This window comes from Fundulus heteroclitus, chromosome 22 (genome assembly GCF_011125445.2).
Source record: "Fundulus heteroclitus isolate FHET01 chromosome 22, MU-UCD_Fhet_4.1, whole genome shotgun sequence".
Lineage (NCBI taxonomy): Eukaryota > Metazoa > Chordata > Actinopteri > Cyprinodontiformes > Fundulidae > Fundulus > Fundulus heteroclitus.
In genome coordinates, this window is record NC_046382.1 from 10642861 (window position 1) to 10660133 (window position 17273).

At 42.7% G+C, this 17273-nt stretch overlaps 1 protein-coding gene across 1 annotated transcript in view; it reads left to right on the forward strand.

Moving 5' to 3' along the window:
- Positions 1 to 17273, forward strand: part of LOC105926160 (serine/threonine-protein kinase 32C) — a 128445-nt gene that overhangs the window by 77820 nt on the left and 33352 nt on the right. The window lies entirely within an intron of this gene.

Consider the following 17273-nt stretch of genomic DNA (forward strand, 5'->3'; position numbering starts at 1 on the left):
TTTGGATTTGCAGCCTTATAAAGTTCTCAGTGATTTAAGTTTGATCCATTGGATGTTTTCCCTGTTAGAGAAGCTCCTCTACTTGGAGAGACTGAGGGCATTTTAATGAGCATACAGTAGTGGCTCTGAGTCTATATTTTTTTAGATAATTCCCTGTAGGAGTGTGTGGCTGCCAGAACCTTCTGTGTTCTAGTTTCCAATGTGCTGGGCTGCTCCTCTCTCCCTCTCATATTCTGCCCCCAGCACTATTTTGAGTGCCCATTAGCGACAAATACACTGTCTTTGCAGCTATGTGGGAATTAGAAGTTTCACACCTCCTCTCCGTGCTCAGGAGACTCTCCAAAAAGTCCCCGTCCATCTCACCGGGGGAACATGGCGACCGCGTCTCGGCTTCCCTCCCACCGCAGTAGCAGCGTTGCCGTGCTCAGCAGTTTGTTTTCTCTTTGGTTTCGTACCTTTTAGCGCCTGGCAGCGCAGCCAGAAAAAGGAAATTTCATCTCAGGAGTCGTACGCAGACTGGCGGCACACGATCTGTGTTTCCTACGTTTATTGGCTTCAGTGTTACAGTAGTGACAGAAAGGCCATTTCAGTAAAAAAATATAAATAATTACATATATATATATATATATATATATATATATATATATATATATATATATATATATAGATATATATCGGGGGTCACCACCATGGAGCCCATGGGCACCAAGTAGCCCCACAACCCTGTTCTAAATAAAGTGCAATCCACCAGTGAGCTGCATATAAAACTTTATTTTATTCCGTTACTCTGCCTGTTTATTCACATTTGCATTTATATAGATTTTAAAATTACAATATCTATAAAAAAGCATGAAAAACATGTTGGCTTTTTTTTTTTTTTTTTTTACATAAATTGAAGGTGAACGCTGAATCTTCTGGTTTAAAACTCAGTACTGGTAGCCCTTCGTATGACACAACACCAAAGAAGTGGTTCTCAGTTTATTTTTATATATATATATATATATATATATATATATATATATATATATATATATATATATATATATATATATCTCTTGAAAACACACGAGGTTTGACAAAAAAAGATAAGAAAAACACAATAATGGAGGACGTTCTGTTGCTTTAAACCACCTTTTACGCCCATTTAAGTCTTAAGGATAGAGACATTGGATTAAATATGTCGATATACATACATGTACACTGTAAACCAGTTGTTTCTGTTCATTGTACTAAAGGGCTAACCATTTTTACTCACTGTTTGACACTGAATCAGACTAAACCTTTCCTGTTTTAGGTCAGATTTTTGTTAACTACCCCACCCAATTAAAAAAAAAAATAAAAAAATCATCAAACTACCCAGCCTTTCAATTGGATCAAGGAGCAATTTATAAAAATTATCTTTTTTTAAATACATAGAGGCTTTTTTCATTTTACAAATACAGTATATACAATAATTACTTTTACTGTAAAGCACAACAGAAATGTATGATTTATCATCTTGTTCTGTGAGGCGTTTCTCAAAGAACACAGAAAACGCCATTGAAACTCGACGTTCCTGTCTAGGTTTAAAAGTTGCCTCTTTCATGCTAAATACATTTCTGTCACGCTACGAAAAGTTAAAAAAATCTTCCTTGGTGGCAATCACGAAGACTTAAGGGGCCGTCTCCGGTCTTGTCCTTTTGGTCTTTGTAGACGAACATGTCCAACTTCTAGAATGGATCTTCTGCATCTTTGCAAAGAGAGATGTTCTGAAGAAATCTTCAACCTATTCAGATTTTCTGAACAAACCAGCTTTGGAATTGGGCCAACGGACAGACAAAGACTCGGGGAAAACAGGGCGTGGGTGGGTGGTAGAAAGTGATGAAGCTGATGCTGAGAGTCAGCTGGAAGGAAGTAGATGAGGCGAGGAAAGGTTGGTTGACTGAGCAGAGTGGGCGACGGTGTGTAAAGGAAAGGCCTGAGACAACAGCCGACTTTCAGACAAGGAGGGAACTGACAGACGCGAGAGGGGCTATGTCATCCAAAGGAGTAGGGAAACCAAAGAGCCAGATACATATTGTTGTCAGATAAGTGAGGATTAGCTCAGATTGAGTGAGTGGGTGGAAAAAGCAAATGAAGAAGCAAACAAAAAAAAGAGGCAAAAGGAAAAGAAAAAAACTTTTTCCAAGATGGTAAGATTCAGAGGCGCCCAAGCAGTTCAGCATCAAGAGCCAGAGTAAAATCTACCAGCGCTGCAAAGAGCCGATCAACAGAATGTCATAAAAGCGAAGCTTGGTGCTGTGCTAACAAGCGAAAATGACTCGTTTCATGAGGCGATGGCTGTCTGGTTTAACGGGGCTCCCCCTAGTGGTTCAACTGTAGCAACTGCAATCAAGATGGCCAAAGATGTCTTCGCTTGATAAAGAGTGCAAACACACGTCTAACCTGGCTTGGAGCGAGCAGGGGTGACTGTGACTCAAAGGGTAGAGCCATCAGAAGGTTGTGGGTTCAGTTCCAGCTTCACACGTGACAATGTAAGGATGTTTGCCCTTAATAAAGAGGCAAAGGTTTCCCTTAGAGAAACTTATTGTCTTAAAGAGGCTTCTGTTTACTTGTGTCGTTCAAGTTGATTGTGTTGTATTTATTCTAAATATAACTTTAAAGAACCAGAAAATGAGGAAGAAAACACAGTTGAAGTTCTGGGGGGAAAAGGACAGTTTCCAGTACTATCAATACAGGTATGAGAAAACTTAAATGCACCTCTAGGGCTTCAATAAAAAGCCGGGTGGGCTTAAAGCAGCATTTTTTTTGTCCTTTGGCTGGGTCTGAAGCACACATGTGTAGGGAAAGACATCAGCAATGAGATTTTTCAATTGTTGCTGCCATCAGTTTTGAAAGGGTTATTATGATGCCATTTTTCTGACCCTTTAAAGTCCATTTGTTAGTAAAGCTGATTATTCACAAGAGGAAATCATTCAAGCAGCTTCTAATCTCAGCAAATTCACCCCAGTGTCAGACCTGAGAATGCTCAGAGGAATTGCAAACATTCAGGAGGCTTTAACTCCGACTCTGCAGGTCTAAGTTGGGCACGTTTAACGTTAACCTTCGTGAGAGGACGGTTTGAAAAAGACAGAATAAGCAGGGCTTGTTTGGAAGAGATTTTAGGAAAGAAACCAAGATGTCATGGAAAGCTGAATCTGAACGGAGGCTTCTGGAATGCCGTCCTTTGGACGGACGAGAGAGACCTACGGATGTTTGGCCGTAATCCACAGCCCCAAGCACAGGAAAGAGACCTCAGAGCAGCTTTCTATCCTGGGGGGTAGAGGGGTGAGGATTAGGACCAGATTTGCAGCCACAGGACCAGAGCGTCCTTCAGTCACTGCTATCATCATCGGTCTAGCTGATGTGTCACCAGGAAGCAAATGTGATCAAAAACAGCAACAAAACAGCTGAAAAAATAATCAAGAGATTTCTGGGGCATCAGAAAATTAGTGGCTGTTACATGATCTTAAAACGAGCTGTTGAAGCTCTTCTTAAAGGAGCTTTTAATCTAAAACACCTTCTTATTCAATGACTCGATGTGCTCAGATGGTAGTCAGAGAAGTTACACTGCAAAAACAGAACCAAAAATAAGTAATATTTTTTTAAAATTTGTGTATTTGTCATTGATTTGAGCAGGTAAATAAGATTATCTGTCAATGGAAAGAGTAATTTTACCCCTAAAATAAGATAATTAGATGTGCTGCACTTGAAATAAGTTGATGGAGATGAGCTGTTCCTATTTTAAGTGCAAAAATCTTATTCCATTGGTAGATCATCTTATTTACCTGCTCAAATAAAGTACAAATACATTCATTTCAAGAAAATTATTTTTAGTTTAGTTAAGTCTGTTTTCGCAGTGTATGCATCAGCTGGAGGTTATTAATGCAGGGCTGCTTACACTGGTGGTAAAAGCAACCGGTTTAGACCACAATCAAATGAAATTATGGAGAAAAGCTCGGATCACAGCCTAAAACTGGGAGCGTTGTCTCCTAAGGTAGAGGTCGGTTTGACTAAATTAACCCTCCTAACCTTCTGAATGCATGGATCAGTCTGCATACATCCTGATCTCTGGAACAGGATTTGTGTAGATGCTGAATATTGGGGATAAATTACTTCAGAGAGTCCGTGTGATTTGTATAAAGATGCCCGCTGCCCCCTCTGCGCTGCAGAAACAAAGCATCCAGGAAGTGATGCAGGAGGAAAAGGTGGCTTGTCAAAATGGCGTTCCTCCTTTTTACTCGGTGCGGTCAGCGTGAGCTGTCAGGTGAGACCAGCTGTGTTGTGGCGTTGGGTCGCAGATGTTTAGCCTCCAAAGCCGAGCGCTCAGGAGGCTGCGCTGGTGCTGCAATGGAGCGATCGCCTGATCTCTCCTAAGACGTCAGCAAGGGGGGGAAAAACAACTGTTGTTAGAAAAAAAACAGGCCGGCAATAGTAAAGAACTGCTTGTAAGAGAGCACTAAAGATCTCAGAGATTATACAACGATTCTTCAGCAGGAGACAGATTTGACAGGAAGGAAACTGTCATTTATAACCCAGTATATAGACAGGGTTCTATCCATCCATCCATCCTGCAAAAATCTCCTGCAAAATTCATTTAAATTCAATTACATTTTATGAATATAGCACCAATTCATGACACGTCATCTCAAGGCACTTTACAAAGTCAAATTCAATCAAATCCTCCAGATTGGTCAGAAAGTTTCCTCTCTAAGGAAACCCAGCAGGTTGCATCAAGTCTCTCCAAGCAGCATTCACTCCTCCTGAAAGAGCGTAGAGCCACAGTGGACAGTCGTCTGAATTGTTGATGGCTTTGCAGCAATCCCTCATACTGAGCATGCATGAGGCGACAGTGGAGAGGAAAACTCCCCTTTAACAGGGAGGAAAACCTCCAGCAGAACCAGAACCAGGCTCAGTGTGAACGCTCATCTGCCTCGACCGACTGGGGCTTAGAGAAGACAGAGCAGAGACACAGAAAGAGGACAGAAGCTCACATTGATCCAGGGGTACTTTCTACATCACTATTGTAAACTTTCATTTTTTACGCTTAAAACAAGCAAAAATGTCTCTGAGAGTTGAATCTGGGAGAGAATTGCATTTTGCTTTAATTTGTCGGAAGCTTTTATGAAGCATTGTGTTAGCAACATTGTTATGTGTGCATGGCAATGACTGTCTGCTTCATTTAGCTGATGCTTGAGACGGCATCCATGCAAGGCGGCAGGTAATGAGATGGGACCGATGAGAACGCTGCTTCCTTCTCCTATTGTCTCTCTTACTGTATAACAACGATGGAAATAATTGGTTCACTGCGTGGGCACGTAGTGTGTGTGTGTGTATGTGTTTTTTCCCCCCCTCCATACCCAGGGAGATCTGACAGTTGCCTTATCCATTTGGCTCCTCACACAGAACATTACGATTTCTGGCACTTGGCATTTGGGCTTTCAGTTCATTATTAATGGATGTGCGACAGACCAGCTGGGGTTTTTGGGAACTGCCAATTCTCAAAAGCAAACAATAAAAAAAGAAAAAAGAAAAAAATGCATCTCAAGAGAAATGCCAGCTTTGATAAAGCTTCACAGGAGTGCTTTTATTGATACGGTGCCGGGAGGGAGCCGGAGAGGCAGTCTGAAAGCGTCGGAGAATATGGGAAAACAAACAAAACTGCTGTCAGTCGAGGTAATGATTCCCGCAATAACGGCAATGAGTTGGAAGCGGTGGATCATAAACCGAAAACGAGAGACGCATGACAGTCGAGAGGAAGTAGTTGCCATTGATTTGTTTTGTCGACAAAGAAAAGTGCAGACTAAGAGGATTTCTAAGGTACCCTGCAGCTCATACCTGCACACACACACATGGATGCAAACACCGTGTCTGGAAATGGGCTTCCGCTTTTTCTTTTTTTTTTCTTTTTTTTTAGAGTCATTGTGAATTCTGCTGCTGTGCTTTTGAAGAGGCATCTTCAGAAGAAAAGCATTTGGAAGCAAGCTGGTGAAAGCCCACTCTGAATCCCATCAGTGGGGTGAAGGCTGCCTCCAGCCGAGGGGGAGGAGGGAGGGGGGGGGGGTGCCCCCGTTAAGTCCGCAGCCCGCCATAATTGCTGCTGCCGTTCCCTAACTTCACAGACACCTTGTGACGGGGGTTGAGGATGCTCCGAATGGATTACTTCAGAGGAGGAAAAAAAAATTAATCATCACCTGCTGCACACCAAATCCTCACAAATCCTTGAAAGGATTTGCAACACATGACAGGACACTGAGTCCTTTCTCTCCTTTATAATGTTTGAAAGCCATATAAGTGCAGGGTCACTTCTTTCAGAGTGTAGTTCATCTCTCTGTAAACTAACTTTTATCTTTACCTTTAGAGGCCAACTAAGGTGCATCTCAGTACGTGTAATATTGAAAGTTGAATTATTTCAGTAATGGTATTAAAAACAAACCCTGAAATGCGTTATTAGATAACAGATTTCTTCTGTCTTTGGTTTTCTGTCGCTCACGTTTGAGATCATCAGACAGTTGTTTTGGATCAGATGATGATAATTAGATGAAATAACTGTAATGGTTTCATTCATTAAGAGAAAAACAAAGCTAATGTGCGTCAGTCGCAGCAGAAGCAATCACCATGAGACCCCCCCTCACTGAGAGTGAGTCTTTTACATAGCTATGTAGCAGTTTTAAAGAACTGTTTTAAATCAGTTAATAATGACTGTAGCCTTTGTCCTGCTGTTCTTGATCTAAGATCATGAACCGATGGCTGGACATTATCATTCAGGGTTCCCTGCTAGAGGACAGAATTCATATTTTGATCGATTACAGCAAGGTTTTGATTTAGCAAAGCAGCCCCAGACCGTAACATCAGCAACATGTTTCACTATAGATATGATGTGCTTTCCCTAAATGGTGTGTAAGAACCTTTTTCTGGCACACTTTGTCCTTCCACTTAATCTTCAATTAATGGCATATCACCTTTTGTGGCTTAGACTGCGTCCGAAAATGTCTAATTGTAGTTCCTAGCTCCTCTTCCTTAACCTTTCAAGGGGTCAACAGTAAGAACTCTATCGTGGGGGAGAAAGGAGCTTTGGACTGCTGTGCCGATGTCTGACAGCCTGTAACTCCAACATCATGATGTGACGGAAACGCACATGGATGAAAAGAGCTACAAAACACGCAAGTCAGACAACGAAGCTCTCCGTTACACAAACCAATACAGATGAGGGTGCGTAAACTTATAGACTTTGTAGTTCTAACTGTAATCGGACCAATTGCTTGTTATTATCTTCTTAAATAGAATTAACATACTGATGATGGTTTTATTGCATTTATTTCAAATGTTTTAGTTTTAGACTAGAATCGGTTTTCTTTTTAACAGAAAATGGTGTATATGCAAAATAAGCTACATGTACAACACAAATAAATAACCAGACTTTAATTCTCAAGTTTAAAGGTAGACTGGATAATTTTTCTGGAAAGGTAGAATAGAAATGTGTCCAAGACCGTCTTAAGCTGCTCTTCCACTCCTCGGGGGAATTGCCTGAAAGAATCTCCCAAATCCACTCTGGTCTTGTTTCTTTCTTCTGAGGCCTTCCTCTTCCTCTCATAAACGTGTACGACAGTTTGCTTCTTGCGAGTTTCAAGCATTTTCAAAATATACGTTGGGAGCAGAAGAGCTACAATGAACGGTATAGTTAATCAATCTTTGTCTTCAGAGCCCAGTGCCCTGCATGTTTTAGGTGTTTCCCAGCTGTCATAAACACCAGTTAAAAGCTAGGGTTGACGATTTTTCCAAAAGTTTCCCCAAGTCCCTTTTTGAATAAATGCCCATCTGCAAGACCGTCTGACCTTGCTTTTCCGCTCTTCAGGGGGATAGCGTCTTAAAAATCTCCCAAATCCACTCTGGTCTTATATCTTTCTACTGAGTCCTTCCTCTTCTTCTCATAAACATGAATGCGGTTCGCTTCATGCAACTCTCAGCCATGTTCAAAGTCTACGGTGAGAGCAGAGGAGCTACAATGAACGGCTAGCCGCTAAGCTAACCACTAAGCTAACAGCTAACCTAGCCACTAAGCTAACCGGATATTTAAACACTAGAAGTTTACAAGCGCAACCAGCAAGCGGAAACTAACAAGGAACGAGCACGGACATTGGCGGTATGTGAGCGCGTCAGAATGATTGACATGTGGGACAACCAATAGATAAAGTGATTGAGTGACAAAGGGTGGTGAGGGCAAGAACAAAGCTCTAACCAATCCATGCCCTTCAGACCGAGGGGCATGGATTGGTTAGATTTTTTTACAGGCCTCCAGCTCCCCAAGAAACTCTTTTTTTGTACAGTAGGCTGACAGGAAAGGGGGTATGACAGAGAGGGAGAGACATGCGGCAAAGGACGACAGGTCAGAGTCGAACCTGCGTCAGCCATGTTGAGGGCTAAGGCCTCCATATATGGGTTGTGCATGCTAGCCACTGCAACACCAAAGCACGCCCCAGAAAACTATTTTTTAACCTACTTTTTGTGAATAGATTATGTATCTACTACTTTCAGGATGGGAGGACCATTTTACCCAGTATCCCAAAAAGTGTTTCTGAACAGCATTACCAACTACAGCTTTAAATACATAGGTGATAACAGACTTCTCCAGCACTAGGTGGTGCGCTGAGGAGGTAATGCAAACATTTGAATCAGGTGTGCTGGAGCAGAGACAGACCTAAAACATGAAGAACAGTGGGTCCCGAGGATCAGGGATGAGAAACACTGAAGTAGATGCCACCTTACTTCACATCAGAAAACATCGCTCCTAAAACTGCATTCCCCGTCTTCTCCAAAAATCAATAATCTAAGTGTAGCCAAAGAGGAAAGTCAGCTGGACGGGGGTAGTTTGGGCCAGCAGTAGGCTCTGCTTCTCTGCTGTGGAGTCAGAAAAAAAAAACGAGGGCGGGTAATGGGGAGGATGAATGTACTCCATCCTGTCTTGTTCCCATTAGAATATTGATTTCAGGCCAGGAAGAAACAAGGCCGGGAGAGAATATGGAACGGTTGAGTCAGCAGTTTTAATGAGGCCTGCGATAGGCTGTGGGCAGTGGGGATGGTCACGGGAGATATTTACAGGAGATGGATACAGAAGATGTATGGAGGTGGCAGGAAACACAGGCTAATGGAGAATGAGCCACGGGGTCTTGAGCTCCTTCCACACAAGGGGGTTTGCAAAATGGTGACAAATGTCCCCTTAAAGACACCTTTGGTCTCATGAACAAATCGAGACGCTATTATTTCCTTTGATAACGCGGAGCAACGTTGAGGAATCGAGGAAGGCATCCCTTGTAAATCGGCTGCACTGATGTTTATCAGGACACATTAAGTGTGTGTCGCACATCTTCCCTGTGGGAGATCCTTGCCGGGCCGTCTACTAACAACGACAGCTCAGCACCCCGGCAGAATAATCTGCTGCACATGCGGACCGATTTGCAAGGAAGAGACACCAGTGGGGATGACGTCATCAAACCATCGTGTGAACTCTACATCAAATAGCATTATGGGGACCAGGAGGCACGGCAGACGCAACAGGGAGAAGTTTAACGCCGAGTCAGGTTATAAAGACTACATCCAAAGAGCTCTGTTCAGTCCATCCGTTGAGTCCAGACCTAAATGCCGTTGAGAATATTTAAGAAGACTTAAAAATCGACGTTCAGACGCTCTCAATCCAGTCGGGAAAGAGCTTAGGTTGAAGGTTCAGTTTTTAGGACGATGCAAGAGAAGCAGCTGTAATGTCTGTGTAACTGGATTTAACACCAGGTCCTTACTCAGAGGGGCTGAATGCAAATGCACATAAAACTTTATGGGCTTTTGTTTGTAGAAGTTTTTTTACTGGTTTGACGTTTAGATAGATAGATAGATAGATAGATAGATAGATAGATAGATAGATAGATAGATAGATAGATAGATAGAGATAGATATCTTTATGGTCATGTTGTATGCACAAAGTGCGTTCCAAACGAAATTTCATTTGCATACAGCTTGAAAAAAGTCACTCTAGAATCACTCTAAAAATCACAGTAGATTGCACTATTTTTCAGGATAAAGATGCAGCAGCGATTTATGTAAACAGTTGAAATGAAAAACCAATGTAACAATGTAAACAATGCATGGGAAATAGACAGTGTGCTATTCACGTATCCAGATGCGGCAGCTATTTATGTAAACAATTGAAATGAAAACCAATGTACACAAGGTAGCCAATGCAGGGGAAATAGACGGTGTGCTATTGACGTGTGGTACAGAGTCCATTTGTGGTTTCGGCATTTCAGAGTCCATTTTGTGGCTAGTAACGTGAAAAAAAGTTCTGCGCTATTAATTCATTGGCCATGTACTGTAACTGGGTGACACAGCGACACGGCCACCGGCGCCATCCTGGCCCTCACAGCCCAGAACCGGGGATGGATCCACTTTGACCCGGCTCAATCAGGCACGAGCGCTCCTGCTCCGTCTGCACAGAGCAACGAACCGGTCTAACTTTGGACATTCAGGCGGTTTGTTACACACCATCTCTTCCCATGATTCTAAAGTTTTTACTTTGAGCTCTGGTCTCCCTAAACCTGCTCTGTTTGGTGGTTTTGAGGTTATTCTTGCTGTGCAGTTCTGCAGGAATCACGGTTGGTGAACCTCTGCAGCCAGTGTGGTTAGAGAGTTTTTTTTAAAGTAGGCAGGACACTTCCCTGAAGGACTCTTGTTCAGACTATTTTTTATTTTTTATTTTTTTAAATAACGTCCTTCTCCTCCTTGCTTTGTAAAGCGGGACATATTTTTTTAGGACGAGGCTTTCAAAGTTTCACTTTGTGAAATCAGGCCGGCGGAGGTGTCTTAAGGTGACTCGGAGGCTTCAGACAGGAGAGGCAGCGCTCAGTCAGACCATTGTTGGAGGAATCCTCAGAGGAGCGTGCGAGTGTCCCGTGATTGAGTCACGCAGCCCGTCATCAGCTTTATTTAGGCCACTGAAACTTTGCAGACAGGCCGAGCCAACAGAAGCTCTTTCTCTCTGCTTTTTTCCTCAAAACTGGTTCTCCTCTTCCGCTGTTTCCCCCCTCCACCTCTACTTCCCTCTCTGCCTCCTAGAGCTCATTTGTCACTGTGGCCCGATTATTTCAGCCTCTTTCTTGTGCTCCTTGCAGCCAGTAACCGTCCTGTCTTTGTGGCGGTAACTGTCCCAGCCCACGCTGTGCCGGCCTGTGGTTGTGGACAGGTACCCTTGACCCCACGAGGCGTCCATTCGTGTTGGTTTCATCAAGCACCATGCTAATTCATTTACCTAAAAGTGCGTGGTTTGCTGCTTCTTCGCGAAGTATCTGCAAGGAGTCGGCCATGGAAGAAGGTTGGTTTTTGTTGCTGTTTGGTGGCCTTATGAGGACCAAGCGAGCCCTGTTTTTGTTTTTTTGTTTGTTTTTTTCTGGTAGAGAACAGCTGTTTAGTAAGTATTTCAATAAGCTCATGATGCTCAGCACTCCTAACAAGGTTCTCGGGGCTTTTTGCAAGAGAAAAAGGCTCACAGCATCTCAGACCAGCCACCGTACTTACACCCGTATCCTTAGTTTCTGTGCAGACCTGCCTTAGGTTTGTGATGGTGGGAGAGAAAAGATCCAAAATGCTTTAAACTTTAAATTATTTATTGCTTTGACTGTAGACACGGGCAAGTTCAAAGAAGTTGGATTTATTTATTTATTTTTAAAATTTCCTGATTTATGAAGATTACTTGGATGGTAACTACTGTCGTCTTTCTTGTTTTGGGTTTGGGGCTAAAAAAAATAAATAAATAATGAGCCTCTGTTTTATGTCCAGGGAAAAAAGAAACATGGGCTACTATGTACATTAAAAACATGTTTTAGTTACATTTATTTTATAGAAATTGTTGGAAGTGTCAATAGTTTTGGTCACAGATGATTTACTTAATGTATGTTCTCAAATTAAAAGTACATTTTTCCTCCAAAAAATATATTAGGCTACTGCAACAAAAGGTAAAAAACAAACACCCTGTATTGTAAATGTATACTTTTAAAATCTAAATATCTGACAGGGTCTCTATTTCCTCTGTAAGTTAGAAAGTGATGAACTCAAACATCCTAAGAGAGCTTAGGAGTAACAACAACAAGGACATTTGCTTATTTTGCACAACAACGGTCGATAAAAACTTTAAGATGGCTGAGAAATAACTTTGTGGAGAAGGAGGTGAAGGGAAGGAGGGATCTGCACACTTGGACAGCAGTGAACAAAAACCTAAAGCTCACATCTTTTATATTCTGCTTCCAACACACAAGAATAAAAATGTTGATCAAAGGTTCTGTTGAAGGTCTTCTTTGAACCTTGGAGGCTTTTGATCCGTTCCCTGTTTATTCTCAAAGAAATTCTCTTTTTTTTTTTTCTTAGAGGAAAATGTGGTTATTTTTACACAGATAGAAAAACTTAGCTCCACACAATGTCGGTTTCCTATCCCTATATTTGACAAAAGATTTGTCCTTTAGCCTGTTCCCACCAGCCCAGCCCCCATCAAAGCTTTTTTATGCATTTTTTGAAGTACCACAATGCAAAAGGCTGATGCAAATGTCAAAATGCAAAATAAATTCCTCAATTTCGCAAAAAAAAAAAAAAAAAAAAAAAAGTTTTTACCCTCGCTTAAGGTGGGTTTTGGCTTTTCTGATAAACTTAAGAGTTAATGTGCAAAACGGGCGATGGAAACACATTTACCTCACATAACTGATCAGCTGTTTCTACTGTCGGCGTCTTCCCGCATATTCCTACATCACAAACAGAACTGCATTTCTTTCTGAGCGACTCTGGACAGCGCGTAAAATCACCGAAACTACTGACCTGGCAGAACCATCACAAGTTGCCTGATAGCAGCAAACCATTACTGAAAACCTCTCTCCGTTTTTCACAGACATGGAGCCCATGCTACAGTTTGCAACCATCATACTTCCTGTTTATTACGACCGTGCATGACGTCAACATCCGATGAATTTACGCGTTGCATAGCCTGGTTAATTCACGCCTAATTCACATTTTTTCGCTCAAAATCCACGTGACCGCTGGACGGAAACATGGCGACCGAGAGCAAGACTGAAGTATCAGAAAATAACTTACACGTACTAATTTCCAAAAGACATATTTACCCAGATAAACCAAATTCCTTGCCTGAGTTTGTCTATTTGCAAGAACTGGAGAGTCGGCCGCTGATATTCTCAGAACCGACACACATTTTGAGTTTCATCGTGTTGATTTGAAGGCAAGAGATGCCAAAGATGGGGAGTCAAATTGTGTTCCCTCTCTCCACCTTTCCCGGGGAAAAGCCCTGAAAGTGTCACTGCTTGTCAGCGCCGGCTCCTTTCATATGCTCCAGTTGTTTGCCGTTATCGGACATCTCCCTGTCACCTCGGACGCAGCGAGGGGAGGAAGTGACAGCCAGAGAGAGAGAGCGCGAGCGAAGACACGGTGGTCGGGAAGCTGGTTTCGGGTTGGCCCAGAGATGGCGAGGGGCCGTCATGGAGGACGCTCGTCTGTCGGCAGGACGCCTGGGAAGCGGAGTCTGACGACGAGGTGTTAAATAGGCGGCCGTGAGGAGTCGGAGCCAAAGGCAAACAGCGCCCTGCGGCCGGCCATCTGTCGCAGCGGCGCCCGTGTTTTAACAGCGAGGCTGATCTTTAAAAGGTCAGGGCAGGTGGAATAACTGCGGCTGGGTGTGGGTGGCTAAAGAGTCATCTCCCTCTGACAGCGGGCAGCAGCAACAGGGAAGATGAATTGTGTGATTAAGGCTTTTAAAGCCATTTTCAGAATCCCAAAACGTTTTGTTTTTTTTTGTTTTTTTTGCCAGAGAGCTTTTTTTTGCCCCTTGCAGTTATGTAGTAAATCTCCTTTTACTGCAGGTGGATGAAAACCCGCTCTGTGAAAATGATTGTGTTTTTCTTTCCTTCCCGAAGCCAAAGAGTCATTTTCTGTTTTTACTCTTTCGCAAACAGACACCCCTTCGGCAGGAAATCACTGCCAAATATGAGCAATCAGGGTGTCCTTGTGCGCATTCATGGCCAGACTTGAGGATGTAGAGGAAAACCTGCTGCTATAAATAGAAGTAATACCACCACAGTAGAAGAGCTTTGATGAGAAAAATAAAGAAGTGGCTCACCCGCAATCACGCGAAGCCCGGTTTGATGAAAGAAATCACAGAGGCTCAGATTGTTTTCCCACCTGGGGGATATTAAGTTATTAGTCTGTCTTTATTCTTCTTGGCTGAGTATTCAGCATCTGTTCGGCTTTAATTATTCACTTTTGTGGTTTCATGTTTTGTTTCCGAGTGTATCTAAGTAGTCAGAGGCTTTAATTTGACCTGATTGATTGGTTAGTCTGATTGAAAGAACCTTAATAAGGTTTTAAGTTGAGCTTTTGCAAAACTTGCCATTTATACACTTCATTCACACAGGCCTACATCACATATAAATGCATCTTGAGTCAGGCTACATGCATACAAAGGATGTCTAACCTGACTCTAGCCATATGGATTTCGCTCCGCCTAGCTTCACTCACATACATCTGGGACATCTCCCATAGAAAGTGATTTCTCCAACCAATTTTATTGTCCAGCCAATCAGAACACAGGGCTGGAGTTTCATAGATGTGACGTAGTGGAGACGCGACCGTGACGTGAGACTGTTTTGATAGCAATGGCGGCTCGCATCGAGGAAGCAAGCGTTAACATTGATGCTGCTATTTCTTCCGTGTTGTCCAATCTACCTAATATTGTTTCATTAAAAGAACATCAGAGAACGCCTCTGAAGGCTTTTGTTGGCGGAAACGATGTTTTCGTCCTTCTCCCGACCGGATTTGGCAAGTTTTGTTTTCCGGGGCGCGTCCGTGGCGGAGCGGTTAGCGGTTAGCGTGAACCATATTAGGAGGCCTTTAGTCCTCAACGCGGTCGGCCCGGGATCGACTCCGACCCGCGACGCTTTGCCGCCTGACTTCCCCCCACTTCCTGTCAATAAAACGCGTGCCACTAGAGAGCCGCAAACACATTTAAAAAAATAATAAAATCCCAGCGTCGCTCTCACAGCGTCACGGGTTGGCTTCGGTGTGAGTGGTTGAAATAGCACGTCGATAAAGATGACAGACAAGTGGCCTATCCAATCATATGCAAGGATTTTTGATAAGGCCCAGCCTTCAATAAAGGCAATTCCTATGGAGAGGTCCCAGATGGATGAATGGAGCTAGGCGGAGCGACATGCGTCTGGCGAGAGTCAGATTAAATGATGTCAGCATCATTATCTGATATTAATTATGGGCTATAGCTGACATTTATGAATATTATGTGTATTTCTCTACCATTTTGTCACCAGGAAAGTATAACCACATGACTGAAATGGGTTCGCCGCTTCGGTTTAGCAACTCGCTGTCCTCCATTAAACCACTATCACTGTCACATGGTCAAACAAATACCACTTAGCCAACCTCCCTCCCAAAATACATACACAAATAAACACCGGTTGTTAATATCAGCCCAGTTTTACTTACGCCGCCGATATTAATGCCAAAACATTGTGCATCTCTGCTCTAGAGGCTCTGTAAAAGACAAATGGGTCAAACAGAATACTATTCAAATTGTGTTTAAAATCAAATTTCAGTCCAATCCAATCACCCACTTGTATCCTCGGGTACAAAACCAGCTACATCCCTTCCCGTCCAATTATGCTGTTGAGCAATAAAGTCTGATTCACTGGATTATGTGTTGCCAATTGGTGATGACGTTGGAGAGGAACCATGACCTTTTTAACTGGAAGAAAGCTCCGGGTTAATAAGACTAGCAGCTGAGTAGCTTTGAAGAGACAAAGTTTAACACCAAAATGTAGACAAACCTAATACCAGCAATAGCTTCATCAATTTCTCCGTCCAGGAAAGAATCCCATCCGAGGACAGAAATGCTGGGCCAGGAGTACTTTGATAAAAGTATGTAAAAAATAAATTATAGCTCCTTTAATGACTACAACCTGGACAGAGAAGCCACTAAACATACATGCACTAAGATGGGAGTACTGCCAGTAAGGCTTTGCACATGGTATACAGTTTAACAAAAGGCCAAGCAACATGGCAGGAGGTGAGAGGAACTCTTTGCTGCTGTGCATCAACATAATAAATCATTCATGTCTTTGCTCACAACAGAAAAACAAAAAAAAAACAGCAGCATCATATTTTACACTGTGCATCTGGATGCACATGGAAAAAGAACAAACACTGCAAGTGCAGTATGACTGTGACTTACCAGCCCGGTGGAAAACCGAAGGCCGGATAAAGATCAGCTGCAGGAATAGTCGCCGGCTGTATCATTGTACGCTATTGTTGCACGGACAAAGGAAGCAGCGTCGTTCCAGGCTGCAGCCAAGAACGATGCAGAATCAATCACTGAAACGAGGAAACAATGCTTCAGACTTGGCTCTGGGGTTATTGATGAACGGCAAAAAATGTCTTGACAGCTTGAATGATGTATGGCACGCAGCATAAGACTCAGTGTAAAACAACTTGCTTTCCCTGTCGGCTGTGATCAGACAGGGAATATTTCTGGAGGGGATCCGTGCGACATAGTGGGAGCTTCTTTTTATATTCCTGTTTTAAAGCTTGTCCAGTGAGTGAATTACAGACGGGCAACAGTGAATACTTTATGTCTACGTGCATTTGGTAAAAATAATCACATGACAAACATCTGTTGATATGCTGATGATAGTTAGCCATACGAAATTAAAAATAAAGATATCTGCACATGCTGTATAAGTGACATATAACCTTTATTTCTCTCATTCTGACTTTAAATCAGACTAACTTTTGCTGTTTTAGATCAATCGCACTTCTAGTTTAGACATTACAGTCAGGCAGTCCTCTGAACAGCTCAGGGGTCCGACCAGGTAGTGACACAATGTGCCGCAATGCTCCGAATATCCACTGATTGGAGCGGCTTCTATACTAACCAAAGTCATACTTACACATTTTACCTGATTTTTGAGTGCATTGTACCACATAGAATTGGTCAGTAAGCACAACGTTAATCATATATAAAGCGCACCGGATTATAAGGCGCATCATAAATTTTTTGATAGCATTTAAGGATTTTAAGTGCGCCTTATAGTCCGAAAAATACGGTACGTCACACTCTGTGGGCACTTCCCTTCACATAGCATCCCATGTGCTCATTCAAACTCGCTCTATTTTCTGTATACGCTGTACAATGGCCGTTTGGCATGAAC